At 36.9% G+C, this 14027-nt stretch overlaps 1 pseudogene; it reads right to left on the reverse strand.

The window, feature by feature from the left end:
* Positions 1–14027, reverse strand: part of LOC113306338 — a 32466-nt pseudogene that overhangs the window by 10877 nt on the left and 7562 nt on the right.

The raw sequence follows: 14027 nt of genomic DNA on the forward strand, positions 1-14027 counted from the left end.
CATCATTATAATAACATGAAAATGATCGAACCTCATCTAAACAAGTAGTGTTACCAATTCTAACCACTTCATCTTGATTATTATAAAAATTATCCTCATTTTCACGGGTGATATAGGAAAGAATGTATTAGAAATCACGAGTAATTCGAGCTTCTCTTTCTTCCGTCTCTAATCCAAGCCTACGTGTTGACTCAGCAAACTCACGTGTTGACTCACCTAACGTCCTGAGGGTATCTTCTAAAGAAGTTTCATTCATTTTTATCGTTATTTCGTCCATAACTAAGTCATTTGTGTCCGCTAACTTATGTGTAGACTCAAGTAACTTGCACGTTGACTCAAGTATCTTACGTGCTTCATCTAGAGGAGAGGAATTATAAGAATCTTGCTCGTATGACCGGTGGGCATGTGGATAGTAGTTGGGCTCACCATGGTGTGACCCATAACCTTCAAAAGTTTGGTGTTCCCAACCACTATTCACACTATGGTCATAAAAAGAATAATGTTCATGTTGCTCAGTCGAATAATCATTGTATTGGCTATACCAGTTCGACATCCTAACTGCAAGGGAATTCTAAACAAACACAAAGAAGGCTGACTCGACCACAACAAGTCTATTTTATCTAGCAAACAAAAAGCATGATGGCTCCCTTAGATTGTTTCTAGACCAGCTTTTATTCTTTCGAAAAAGAATTCGTTACAATCTGAGCAAACCTCTCTGGAATCAACCGAGTTAAAGTAAGTTGAATAGAGACGAGGGAAGCTTGATGTGATTTCAAATTGAGTTGTAGTAAGAAGTTCGTTGAGACTTGTGAAAGCGAAAGATTTTAGATTTAATTTTTAAGACTAAAAATATAGCAAACTTAAATAAAAGTGATATGAAAAATATGGAGAATACTGGGGCTATGGAATCCACTATTTACCAATATCAAAGTGATTTATATTCTCTAATTATAATCATGCAAATCATGCATTCAAATTGATTCTTAATATTGCAATAGTTGATTTTTTAGAAATAACAATTGTAGATCGAAAGTACGGGACATCAAAACCCTAGGATAGCATGCTCCATCAATTGAAATGACAATTGTTTAACAAAAACCATTTTATCAATTTATTTATCTAGGCAAATAATCATATAATAATTGCATAAATTAGAGATTACCACTTTTCATTGGTGAAATAGCTTCCTCCTTCGCCCCAGAGGATGGGTTTATCTCATCATTGTGTAAACACGCTCAAAATATTTGTTCATTGCTTCAAAAATTGTTTACAAAGTTGAAACGGAGAGAAAATATTAAAAACCGGGTTTGCAACAGTTATAAGTGTTAGAAACTGAAAAGAACGATAGAACAGAGTACTGTCGCTGATTCTCGACCCTCGCCTGTGTGTCGTTTCCACTGTTGAGAAACGACTGCTGTTGCGCGCCTAATGTTCTTGGTGTTCTTCACAGCAGCAGAAATGGTGATTCTTCTGCAACTCGATTTTTACAGCTCTCTAATCTCCCCCAAACTCTCCGTAACCCTCTATGACTCCTCAGGATTCTTTTTATACCTAACAGCACCATCGAATCTCGTAGTTACTCAAGAATAATCCTCTTTTACTCCCTTGTGAAATATTTCCTTCTTTTTTTCTGCATGCATCTGCTGGTGATTCCCATGCATCAGAAAATCTTCAAACACGTGCCATACACTTCCTAGAATGAGTAGAACTCTTGCAGGGAATAAATATCCACGTAACTTCCACAAAACAACTCGAGAAAATCCCGAGAATATTTCCTTCTCTGTTTTGAATAATGACAGAGAATATGAAGATTTTGGTTCCTTTTTTAGCTCTCAAACACGTCAACTGTTTCCATTCTTTCCAAACCTGATGGATGCAAATCCTGCGAGAAATATCTTCTCCCAATTGCCAGAAATACCACCAACCAACCCCGAGTATCTCTCTTCCCTGTTTAATCCAAAACCCGATTATTCAACCAAGATTTCTCGAATCCAACGAACATACCTTCTCTGTATATGTCTTAGAAGTTAATCCAAATCAAAAATAGCGATTGAATCTCTTCAAAAATGGCCCAAAACTCGAACCCTAATATGGTAGTAAACTGTGCATTTTTCCCGCCAAAAACCAGAATTTAAAAGGTAGGGAATGACCTCCCCCTAACAGATACTGGGGTGCGAATAGCAGGTGGCGCTCTGGGGGTGCAAATAGCAGGTAGTGTGCCCCTTAGTAATTGGGTGCTGAGGATGAATTTGGACTATGCATAACGCTGGGGTCCCCTTAGCCAAATCTGGGGGTCCGTATAGCAAATATCCTCCGGGGTCCAAATAACACTTTTTGAGCAACTTTTTCCACACAAGTGTATTTCTCCAAAAACACCTACACAAACATAAAAACACCATAATAAGTACGAAATCGAGTACCAACAATATAGAACATTGAGGACAAATAAGACATAAAAATGTGTCTATCAAAGCTCAATGGAGCTTTGATACCCAAGGCCTCACCGACGTTACAAGGCGGCGTATTCAACTCACAGAAACCATAATGAACTTTAAAGTATGCTCAAAAGAGTAACCAATATTTTCCGAACGACTTTCCTAATAAGCTCGTTACCCTATCGCCCTCGTTCTAGTCCAAATTTTAAGGCTTAGGTTCGCGTAGGTTACGTGTTCCTAAGGCGGGCAAGAAGAAAACGGTGATGAAATCCGAGTCCTTATCTTGATTTGGCCAGGCCTTGCCCTTTACTAGAAAATTAAATCCGATTTCAGGTCCTCAACATATATGCATACGAAATCATCCAGTAAACCCGTTGACAGGGGGTTCGCGGGTGTTTAGGATTCTTACCTCCCGTTCCAGACGGGGATGAACCGTTGAAGTCGACTCGGGCCACGACTCCTATGTCATGTACAAACCCGAGGGACCGAGGCGATATCGTAATCGCCGTCCTTCTCTGGAAACAGTTTATTTAAAACTACCCTTCCGTAGGGTTTTAAAAATAAAGTCCAATGTTCAATGTCCAAAAGAAAAGAAGAAAAAAAAAAGTCCAAAAATAAAATATTACAAAAATAAAAACCTTAATTACAGTTTCTAAAAAAAAGAAAATTATTCACAAAATGTTCTTCTTCACTCCTTTTGGATTTCTCTTTTGTTTCCTTTTTGAGCTTTTCCTTTCCTTTCAGCACTTTCTCTTTTCTTTAGCGTAGCTACAAATCTGAAAGCAAACAAAAATACCAAAACGCGTAAAAAAGAACAAATAAAATAAAACCTAAAAATAAATCTATAAACAAATCCGCGTCGGCGGCGCCAAAAATTGATCTAATTTTGAATAGTGGTAAATAAGGTTGTCGCTCACTCGGACTTTGTTGAGATTGATTCTAGGCTTAAATATGAAAATACTAAAAATAAGAAATTTATACAAAATATGTCATAAGATGAAGAATTTATTGGGACTCAGGATTTCACTGTTTTTCATATTCAAGTGATTCAGAAATTAACCCTAGGCAATTATAGCTCAAAATAAATGAGATATTAACTCTATTCTTTGCCAAAGTAGATTTCATAGAACATTGATTGTAAGTTGTGAGCTTGACGCATCAAAAGTAATCAAAACTAAGCATGCGACATCAGACAAAATAACAAATAATTAATTGAAATCATAAAACAATTAAATTCTATGCACATAGTTATAAAAGAATTAATTTAATTACCAGATGGGTGAAAAACATCTTCCTCCATAGTCCCAGTGATGGGTTTAGCTTCTCATGATGCAAACACACTCAAAAAGATAATTCATTGCTCAAAAGGTGCTTACAAGGATGATAATATGGGAGAAAATAATTAAAAACCGGGTTTGTAACAGTTATAAGTGTTACAAACCAGCTGTTACAGAGAACGATTTATGTGAACTGTCACTGATACTGTAACATACGACCCTCACCACTCTGTCGTTGTCACTGTTGATAAACGACTGTCTCTGTGCCTCTAAAATTCTTCGTGTTCTTCAGTGCACCAGCAGAAAACAGTTTTACTGCAACTTGATTTTCAGCTCTGTTGAAGCTCTAAACTGCTCCCCAAACTCTCCATCCCTTGTACACCTCCCATACTTCTCTTTTATACCCAACAGGACAAAGAAATCACGCGTAATAACTCTCATCAATTCTCTTTCCTTACTTGTAGCAGCACGAGAATAATTTCGATTTTCTCTCTTTTTTATCTCTTCCACACGCCTGCATGTACTCTGTGCACTCTCATCATCCTCAAACACGCTCCATAAGAAGTTTAGCATGCTTCAAACTCATGCAAACCTTCAACAGATGAAGTAAAAATCTCGAGAATATCTCGAAGAACAAATGTGCGCTGTTTTCATCCACATCACACCACACTCCTAATTTATCGAAATTAAAGCTCTTACCATCTCTGTTTCGATTAAACATGCTGGTATCAACTAATTGGAACGAGAAAATCTCCCCAAATCTTCTCGACTTTAATGAAGAAATTCCTCCCATACACGTACTCCCTGTTTTCTCCCACGCGTGATTGTAGCTAAAGTTAATCGATTCTTACGACGTTACCTACCCTGTTTAGTCAAAGCAGGATATTTGATGCCAATTCCAGCTATTTAATCTCCTTCAAACTCGTCGAAATCTTCACTGTAAGCTCTCGGGTTTTCAAGAACCAATTCCCGCCAAAATATAATTCAAATGGAGAAGATGAACTACCCATATCATGTACAGGTGTGCGAATAGCAGGTGGATTCTTGGGGTGCAAATATCATCTAGTGTTCCCCTTAGTCAGTGGAGTGCCCCATAGTAATAGGTTACCCCATATCCAAAACACCGAGTCCGAATAACATGTGTCCTCCGGGTGCCTTTAGAAACTTTTCGAGACGAATTTTCCAAAAATGTTTATTTCCAAAAAATACCTACAAACAAACAAAACACCATAATAAGTACAAAATCGAGTACCAATAATACAAAAAATTAAGGACAACGTAGACACAAAAATGTGTCTATCAAGCATGTACTAATTTTGAGACATGAAAAGAAAAAGAATTTATACATCATGTTCATATAAATAAACAATGAAAAACATGAAAGGATATAGATATTATGTATTACAATAACAAATACGTTGCAATACATCATAAGTATGGTAAACATGAATTTCAAAGAGAAATCTGATAATGTTGGAGGGATGGCCCAAGATTTAACAATCTGCCATTTTGAATGGTCGTCTTCTTCATTAAGATCAAAATGTCTGAAAAGGTAGTAATATGTGAAAAACATCATTATCAAAATTAATTTCTGTAGCCATTAATCAGCATGTAGAAGTAGAATCACGTCATGCCGAAGTAGATTCCACTTTACGATGGATTTGAGATTATTAATGCTATCGATTTAAGCACCATGAAGGCTATGAAAATCTTCTTTAAAAGCATACAAGAGGAAATTTATTTGGCATATAAAAACCATTACAGACGAAAACAAAAAACTTGTTAAGAAAACCTAAAATTGTTTTTCAAGACGATTGTTTTATCTAATAGTAGTATACTGCATGTGCTATGCACGTGCCTCCCCTTGTAGCTACTGCACGCATACAAGTTCAAAAATCAGTATTGCCTTGATGAGACTCTGTCAGTGTGACCGCTCTATTCTTACTTCTTAGTCTCTAACTCTCTATTTTCTTTTGTCTTTTACCGTTTCAACCTCATTTAATTTTTAGAACATCTTGGACAAAGCTATAAAATGAATGGCAAAATTGGGTTTTGAAATTTTACAGCTTCATTCACTGTTCACTTACTGTAGAAATTAGGGTTCCCTTTATATATAGTAATAGATTACATAGATAATTACTGGTTATCCATATTTAACCAGAAGATCTGAAAAATCAGATCAAATCTGGTAGATCTGAAATGCAAATGGAAGAGATTTGGTAAGATTTAGAAAGCTCGAAGATAAGTTTTACAGAGCGAAGAATAAGCAGTTAAGAAGACATAGCTAAACAAAACACGGATTTGTGGAAAAACTTAATTAACAAGCCAATCGGATCGGCAAATATGGTTCTCCACGATGGAAAAATCCATAAAGCGAAAGACGGTTAGCTTCACGACGGTTAACAGTTATTATTATTTTTGTAGACATCGCAAGACAGTTATATCCCAAAAAATATATTACTCACTTTATTATATTCTCAATTTCTCATACCCTTCTTACATAAATCAATTTTCACTATTTCTGCTCTTTTTTAATTTTTTTTTTTAATTCACCAGATTTAATTTATTTTTTGATTAATAGTTTCTAATTTTGGTTTTTCCGATGAGAAGATGAAAATGAGTTTATCTCAGTATAATGAAGAGCAACAAAGGTATTTTTAGATATTGCAACAATTGGATGATAAGTTGGATGAGGATAAACAGTAAAGGAACACTATGTCGGCGTTAAAACATGCAGGATCCATACCTGCAATTAATGAGTCAAGACAAGTATTCACAAGAAGATGGACGTTTCGAAGCCGGGAATTTGACCACAAGAAGTTGATGCACAATTATTTCCTTCTTGTATGTGTGTACTATATATGATCAAGATCTCCAGCATCTGTTAGAGCATAGCTCGGTTGAACCCACCAAGCGTTGGTATGTCAAGTTTGGTTGTCATATTTTAGTGAACAAAAACTCATTTAAAGAGTCGCTTGATTATATACTAGAGTCATCTTCGTATAAGTTAGCTTGAAAGTATTAGGATATGAGACATTACAATCTCTCATCCTTGAATTCAATAAACGAAAGCCGAAGTTTCTTAAGTCTTTGAAAAGAGATTGGTGATAATGGTGATTTATCTATAACCTGTTTGTTCTCAAACTGCAAATCTAACACAGCCAATGACTCACAATAGAATAGTTCTAATGGAATCACTCCAGGCCCTGAGCACTTAATGGAAAGAATGAGCTCTTCGACAGCATGCATGACAATCGAAATGATCCATTTCTTTACAGGGTCTTGATCAAAGTACTTACTCTCAGTTTTGAGACAAAATTTCTTTATATGAGCCAAGTTATCGAGAAATAATACCTTATCCAGAAAATGCACGAACCTATTAGTCTCTGATAAATCTACTGGAGGTGAATATTTGATCACTCGGTATTCTTGCTCTGAACCATCTGTATCAGAATCGGTTTCTTCTTCTTCTTTGTTGCGATATTCAAGTGTAGTAGTAGCAGTAGGAGGAGATCGCCATTCTGTAAAGTTAAGAACGGGAAGAGAACCAGCGATCGTTCCATCTTTTAGATAAAATTATAGTTGAAGCAGCACGTTTGATTGGAAGAAATGAGAGAATGTGATGAGTAAGGGATGGAGGTAAATCACCAATCCTTTCCATTCCGGCTACTACACCCATCATATTTTCGTTTCTGAGAAATCGAAGCAAAATGAAATACTTTATATATTACGGGTTTTTAGGGTTTGAAGGACAGAGCGAGGAGAATAAAATGTGGAGTTCGAGTCCAATAAGGACAGGGTATTTTCTCTTTGTTACCATAATTTGACAGGAAGTTCTTATAATTGTGATAGGCTCCAATGGTAGCATTGATCGAATTTTGAATAGTGGTAAATAAGGTTGTCGTTCATTCGGACTTTATTGAGATTGATTCTAGGCTTAAATATGAAAATACTAAAAATAAGAAAATATATAAAAATATGTCACAGGATGAAGAATTTATTGGGACTCAGGATTTCACTGTTTTTCATATTCAAGTGGTTCAGAGAATTAATCCTAGGCAATGATAGCTCAAAATAAAAGAGATATTAACTCTATTCTTTGCCAAAGTATATTTCATAAAACATTAATTGTAAGTTGTGAGCATGGCGCATCAAAAGTAATCAAAACTAAGCATGCGACATCATACAAAATAACAAATAATTAATTGAAATCGTAAAACAATTAAATTCTATGCACATAGTTATAAAAGAATTAATTTAATTACCATATGGGTGAAAAACAACTTCCTCCATCGTCCCAGTAATGGGTTTAGCTTCTCATGATGCAAACACACTCAAACAGATAATTCATTGCTCAAAAGGTGCTTACAAGGATGATAATGTGGGAGAAAATAATTAAAAACCGAGTTTATAACATTTATAAGTGTTACAAACCAGCTGTTACAGAGAACGATATATGTGAACTGTCACTGATGCTGTAACATACGACCCTCACCACTCTGTCGTTGTCACTGTTGATAAACGACTGTCTCTGTGCGTCTAAAGTTCTTCGTGTTCTTCAGTGCACCAGCAGAAAACAGTTTTCCTGCAACTTGATTTTCAGCTCTGTTGAAGCTCTAAACTGCTCCCCAAACTCTCCATCCCTTGTACGCCTCCCATACTTCTCTTTTATACCCAACAGGACAAAGAAATCATGCGTAATAACTCTCATCAATTCTCTTTCCTTACTTGTAGCAGCACGAGAATAATTTGGATTTTCTCTCTTTTTTATCTCTTCCACACGCCTGCATGTACTCTTTGCACTCTCATCATCCTCAAACACGCTCCATAAGAAGTTTAGCATGCTTCAAACTCATGCAAACCTTCAACAGATGAAGTAAAAATCTCGAGAATATCTCGAAGAACAAATGTGCCCTGTTTTCTTCCACATCACACCACACTCCTAATTTCTCGAAATTAAAGCTCTTACCATCTCTGTTTCGATTAAACAGGCTGGTATCAACTAATTGGAACGAGAAAATCTCCCCAAATCTTCTCGATTTTAATGAAGAAAATCCTCCCATACACGTACTCCCCGTTTCTCCCACGCGTGATTGTAGCTAAAGTTAATCGATTCTGACGACATTACCTACCCTGTTTAGTCAAAGCAGGATATTTGATGCCAATTCCAGCTATTTAATCTCCTTCAAAATATAATTCCCGCCAATCTTCACTGTAAGCTCTCGGGTTTTCAAGAACCAATTACCGCCAAAATATAATTCAAATGGAGAAGATGACCTCCCCCTATCATGTACAGGTGTGCGAATAGCATGTGGATTCTTGGGGTGCAAATATCAGCTAGTGTTCCCCTTAGTAAGTGGAGTGCCCCATAGTAATAGGTTACCCCATATCCAAAACAGCGAGTCCGAATAACATGTGCCCTCCGGGTGCCTTTAGCAACTTTTCGAGAAGAATTTTTAAAAAATGTTTATTGCCAAAAAATACCTACAAACACACAAAACACCATAATAAGTACAAAATCAAGTACCAACAATACAGAAAATTAAGGACAACGTAGACACAAAAATGTGTCTATCAAATACCCCCAAACTTATTATTTGCTAGTCCTCGAGCAAATATAATCTAGAAAACTAGGTGGCCCTAGTGACCGAGATATAGTCTCGAGAGGGTTTACCAGAAGTGTACCCACAAAACCATTACTCCAAACCCTAGCTATCTACGCAAAACCTTGTAAGGCGCTAAAGAATCTCCTTGGTTGGCATACTCTCATTGACTACAGGAGGAAGTACCCTGATGCGAAATTCCAATTGCTGTACTCGAGTTTGCACTCAACATACTAAAATTCATATATAAGTGACAGGGCTCTACTCAGATAGTTTCTAGACATCATAACCGGAGTCAAACAATCACATGAAAAGATCAAGAAGATGGATAAAGAGAAAAATAGATGTTTAAAGTGAACGGTGTTTCCCATATCTGTCTGAAGGCCTCTGCCAAGATGAACCTATCCTAATGGACTGAGATACCGGTATGACTAATATCAGCACAACTGGCATATACAAGGGGACCAGTGGTCAATAAACCTAACTCTTTCTTCCATCTCTTTCTTCCGTCTCTAATCCAAGCCTACGTGTTGACTCAGCAAACTCACGTGTTGACTCAGTTAACTTACATTTTGACTCAGCTAACTTCCTGAGGGTATCTTCTAAAGAAGTTTCACTTATATTTACCGTTCTTTCGTCCATAACTAAGTCATTTATGTCCGCTAACTTATGTGTCGACTCAAGTAACTTGTGAGTTGACTCAAGTATCATACGTGCTTCATATAGAGGAGAGGAATTATAAGAATCTTGCTCGTATGACCGGTGGGCATGTGGATATTAATTGGGATCACCATGGTGTGACCCATAACCTTCAAAAGTTTGGTGTTCCTAATCACTATTCACACTATGGTCATAAAAAGAATAATGTTCATGTTGCTCAGTCGAATAATCATTGTATTGGCTATACCAGTTCGACATCCTAATTGCAAGGGAATTCTAAACAAACACAAATAAGGCTGACTCGACCACAACAATCCTATTTTATCTAGCAAACAAAAAGCATGATGGGTCCCTTAGATTGTTTCTAGACCAGCTTTTATTCTTTCGAAAAGGAATTCGTTACAATCTGAGCAAACCTCTCTAGAATCAATCCGAGTTAAAGTAAGTTGAATAGAGACGAGGGAAGCTTGATGTGATTTCAAATTGAGTTGTAGTAAGAAGTTCGTTGATACTTGTGAAAGCGAAAGATTTTATATTTAATTTTTAAGACTAAAAATATAGCAAACTTAAATAAAAGTGATATGAAAAATATGGAGAAGACTGGGGCTATGGAATCCACTATTTACCAATATCAAAGTGATTTATATTCTCTAATTATAATCATGCAAATCATGCATTCATATTGATTCTTAATATTGCAATAGTTGATTTTTTAGAAATAACAATTGTAGATCGAAAGTATGGGACATCAAAACCCTAGGCTAGCATGCTTCATCAATTGAAATGACAATTGTTTAATAAAAAACATTTTATCAATTTATTTATCTAGGCAAATAATCATATAATAATTGCATAAATTAGAGATTACCACTTTTCATTGGTGAAATAGCTTTCTCCTTCGCCCCAGAGGATGGGTTTATCTCATCATTGTGTAAACACGCTCAAAATATTTGTTCATTGCTTCAAAAATTGTTTACAAAGATGAAATGGATAGAAAATATTAAAAACCGGTTTTGCAACAGTTATAAGTGTTACAAACTGAAAAGAACGATAGAACAGAGTACTATCGCTGATTCTCGACCCTCGCCTGTGTGTCGTTTCCACTGTTGAGAAACGACTGCTGTTGCGCGCCTAATGTTCTTGGTGTTCTTCACAGCAGCAGAAATGGTGATTCTTCTGCAACTCGACTTTTACAGCTCTCTAATCTCCCCCAAACTCTCCGTAACCCTCTATGACTCCTCAGGATCCTTTTTATACCCAGCAGCACCATCGAATCTCGTAGTTACTCAAGAATAATCCTCTTTTACTCCCCTGTGAAATATTTCCTTCTTTTTTTCTGCACGCATCTGCTGGTGATTCCCATGCATCAGAAACTCTTCAAACACGTGCCATACACTTCCTAGAATGAGTAGAACTCTTGCAGGGAATAAATATCCACGTAACTTCCACAAAACAACTCGAGAAAATCCCTAGAATATTTCCTTCTCTGTTTTGAATAATGACCGAGAATATGAAGATTTTGGTTCCTTTTTTAGCTCTCAAACACGTCAACTGTTTCCCATTCTTTCCAAACCTGATGGATGCAAATCCTGCGAGAAATATCTTCTCCCAATTGCCAGAAATACCACCAACCAACCCCGAGTATCTCTCTTCCCTGTTTAATCTAAAACCCGATTATTCAACCCAGATTTCTCGAATCCAACGAACATACCTTCTCTGTATAGGTCTTAGAAGTTAATCCAAAAAAAACAACGATTGAATCTCTTCAGAAATAGCCCAAAACTCGAACCCTAACCTGGTAGTAAACTGTGCATTTTTCCCTCCAAAAACCAGAATTTAAAAGGTAGGGGATGACCTCACCCTAACAGATATGGGGGTGCGAATAACAGGTGGCGCTCTGGGGGTGCAAATATCAGGTAGTGTGCCCCTTAGTTAGGGCTGCACATGGTTCGGTTTTTATCGGTTTTTGGCAAAACCTAAACCGAAACCAAAGTACTCGGTTTTCCAATAATGAAAACCAATGAAACCATATAGCATATTTGGTTTCATTGGTTTCGGTTTCTACTCGGTTTTGTTAAAAACCATACGGTTTTTGGTTAACCGAATGATTTATAAACAATAATGTGCCAGTGCTTTATAGTTTACACAAACAGTACACCCAATACTACAAGTGGCAGAAAAGTTTACTGGAAACATATCAGAGGCATAAATGACGAGCAACTAAAATGACAGAAAAAGGCTTTAACTTGAATAATCCTCCTAAAAGTCCTAACCATTCATTAACTACAAATCATCAGTGTGAAAAGATTCATTCTGCTATGGTCACTATTAATCGGTTAACCAATTGGTTTTGGTTCGGTTTTGAGATAAAACCTAAAACGAAACCAATACTTTTGGTTATCTAAAACCGACAACCATTAATAAACCATAGCAATATGGTTTCGGTTCGGTTCGGTTTAAAATCTTCGGTTTCGGTTTCGGTTTTCCGTTCTGGTTCGGTTTTGTGCAGCCCCACCCTTATTAATTGGGTGCTGGGGATGAATTTGGACTATGAATAACCCTGGGTGCCCCTTAGCCAAATCTGGGGTCCGTATAGCAAATGTCCTCTGGGGTCCAAATAACACTTTTTGATCAACTTTTTTCACACAAGTGTATTTCTCCAAAGACACCTACACAAACATAAAAACACCATAATAAGTACGAAATAGAGTACCAACAATACAGAACATTGAGGACAAATTAGACACAAAAATGTGTCTATCAAATACCCCCAAACTTATTATTTGCTAGTCCTCGAGCAAAACTAATCTAGAAAAATAAAATGACTACACTAAGCATGTGCAGCAAGCCGTTAAACCGCTAGGTGTCCCTAGCGCCGGAGTGTTGTCTCCGGAGGGTTTACCAGAGGTGTACCCACAAAACCTTTACTCCAGACCCTAGCTATCTACGCAGAACCTTGGAAGGCACTAAAAAATCTCCTTGGTTGGCATATAATCATTGACTATAGGAGGAAGTACCCTGATGTGAAATTCCAATTGTTGTACACGAGTTTGCTCTCAGCATACTATAATTCATATATAAGTGACAGAGCTCTACTCAGATAGTTTCTAGACATCATAACCGGAGTCAACCAATCATATGGAAAGATCAAGAAGATGGATAAAGAGAAAAATAGATGGTTAAAAGTGAACGGTGTTTCCCATATCTGTCTGAAGACCTCTGCCAAGATGATCCTATCCTAATGGACTGAGATACCGGTTTGACTAATATCAACACAACTTGCATATACAAGGGTACCAGTGGTCGATGAACCTAACTCTAGGTCTACACAACTGGCATATACAAGGGTACCAGTGGTCGACTTTACTGAGTTTATTCCGGTTGGTCTGATGGTCTGGTCTCAAACTTTTTTTTTTTTTTTTTTTGGTATCTCAATCACCCTATTTACCCTAGCAATGGTAACAAATTGAGTCGTGTGCCCCACCAAATCACTTAAGAAATAAAAACAGAAGGGATTAGGATTCAACGAGTTATGGCGAAACTACCATGTTTTGTTTTTAATTCTAACACCTGAGATCTGTGCTTTTATGAATAGACTCTTTAGATGTTTCCATCTAATCATATTGGTTCCTCAACTCCTACAACCAAGATGTTACCATCCACTTAGATTGGTTAGTGCCAACCTTAATAAGCATAAATTTCTAGGCTCTGGAGTTTAGTTATTGCAACTAAAAGCTAACAAAAAATTTCTTCCCCACCCCCAAACTTAAATCTAACATTGTCCTCAATGTTTCTAATGAAAGAGCAATACCAAAAAGCAAAGTAACATGAGGAATCAATAAAGAGAGAAGTCGGAAAGATAGTACCTGGGTGAAGAGAGAAATCAAAAACTAATATACAACATACAATCGCCTCGATGGTTAATAAAGGGTAAACAAGGTCCTCAAGAGGGACCTCCTCAACATCACCAATAGGAAAGGGCTCTAAAAAGGGTTTCAATCTCTGACCGTTAACCTTCGAAGAAATACTACCATCTGGTGTCTCGATCTCAA

The sequence above is a fragment of the Papaver somniferum genome, chromosome 8, assembly GCF_003573695.1.
Source record: "Papaver somniferum cultivar HN1 chromosome 8, ASM357369v1, whole genome shotgun sequence".
NCBI lineage: Eukaryota > Viridiplantae > Streptophyta > Magnoliopsida > Ranunculales > Papaveraceae > Papaver > Papaver somniferum.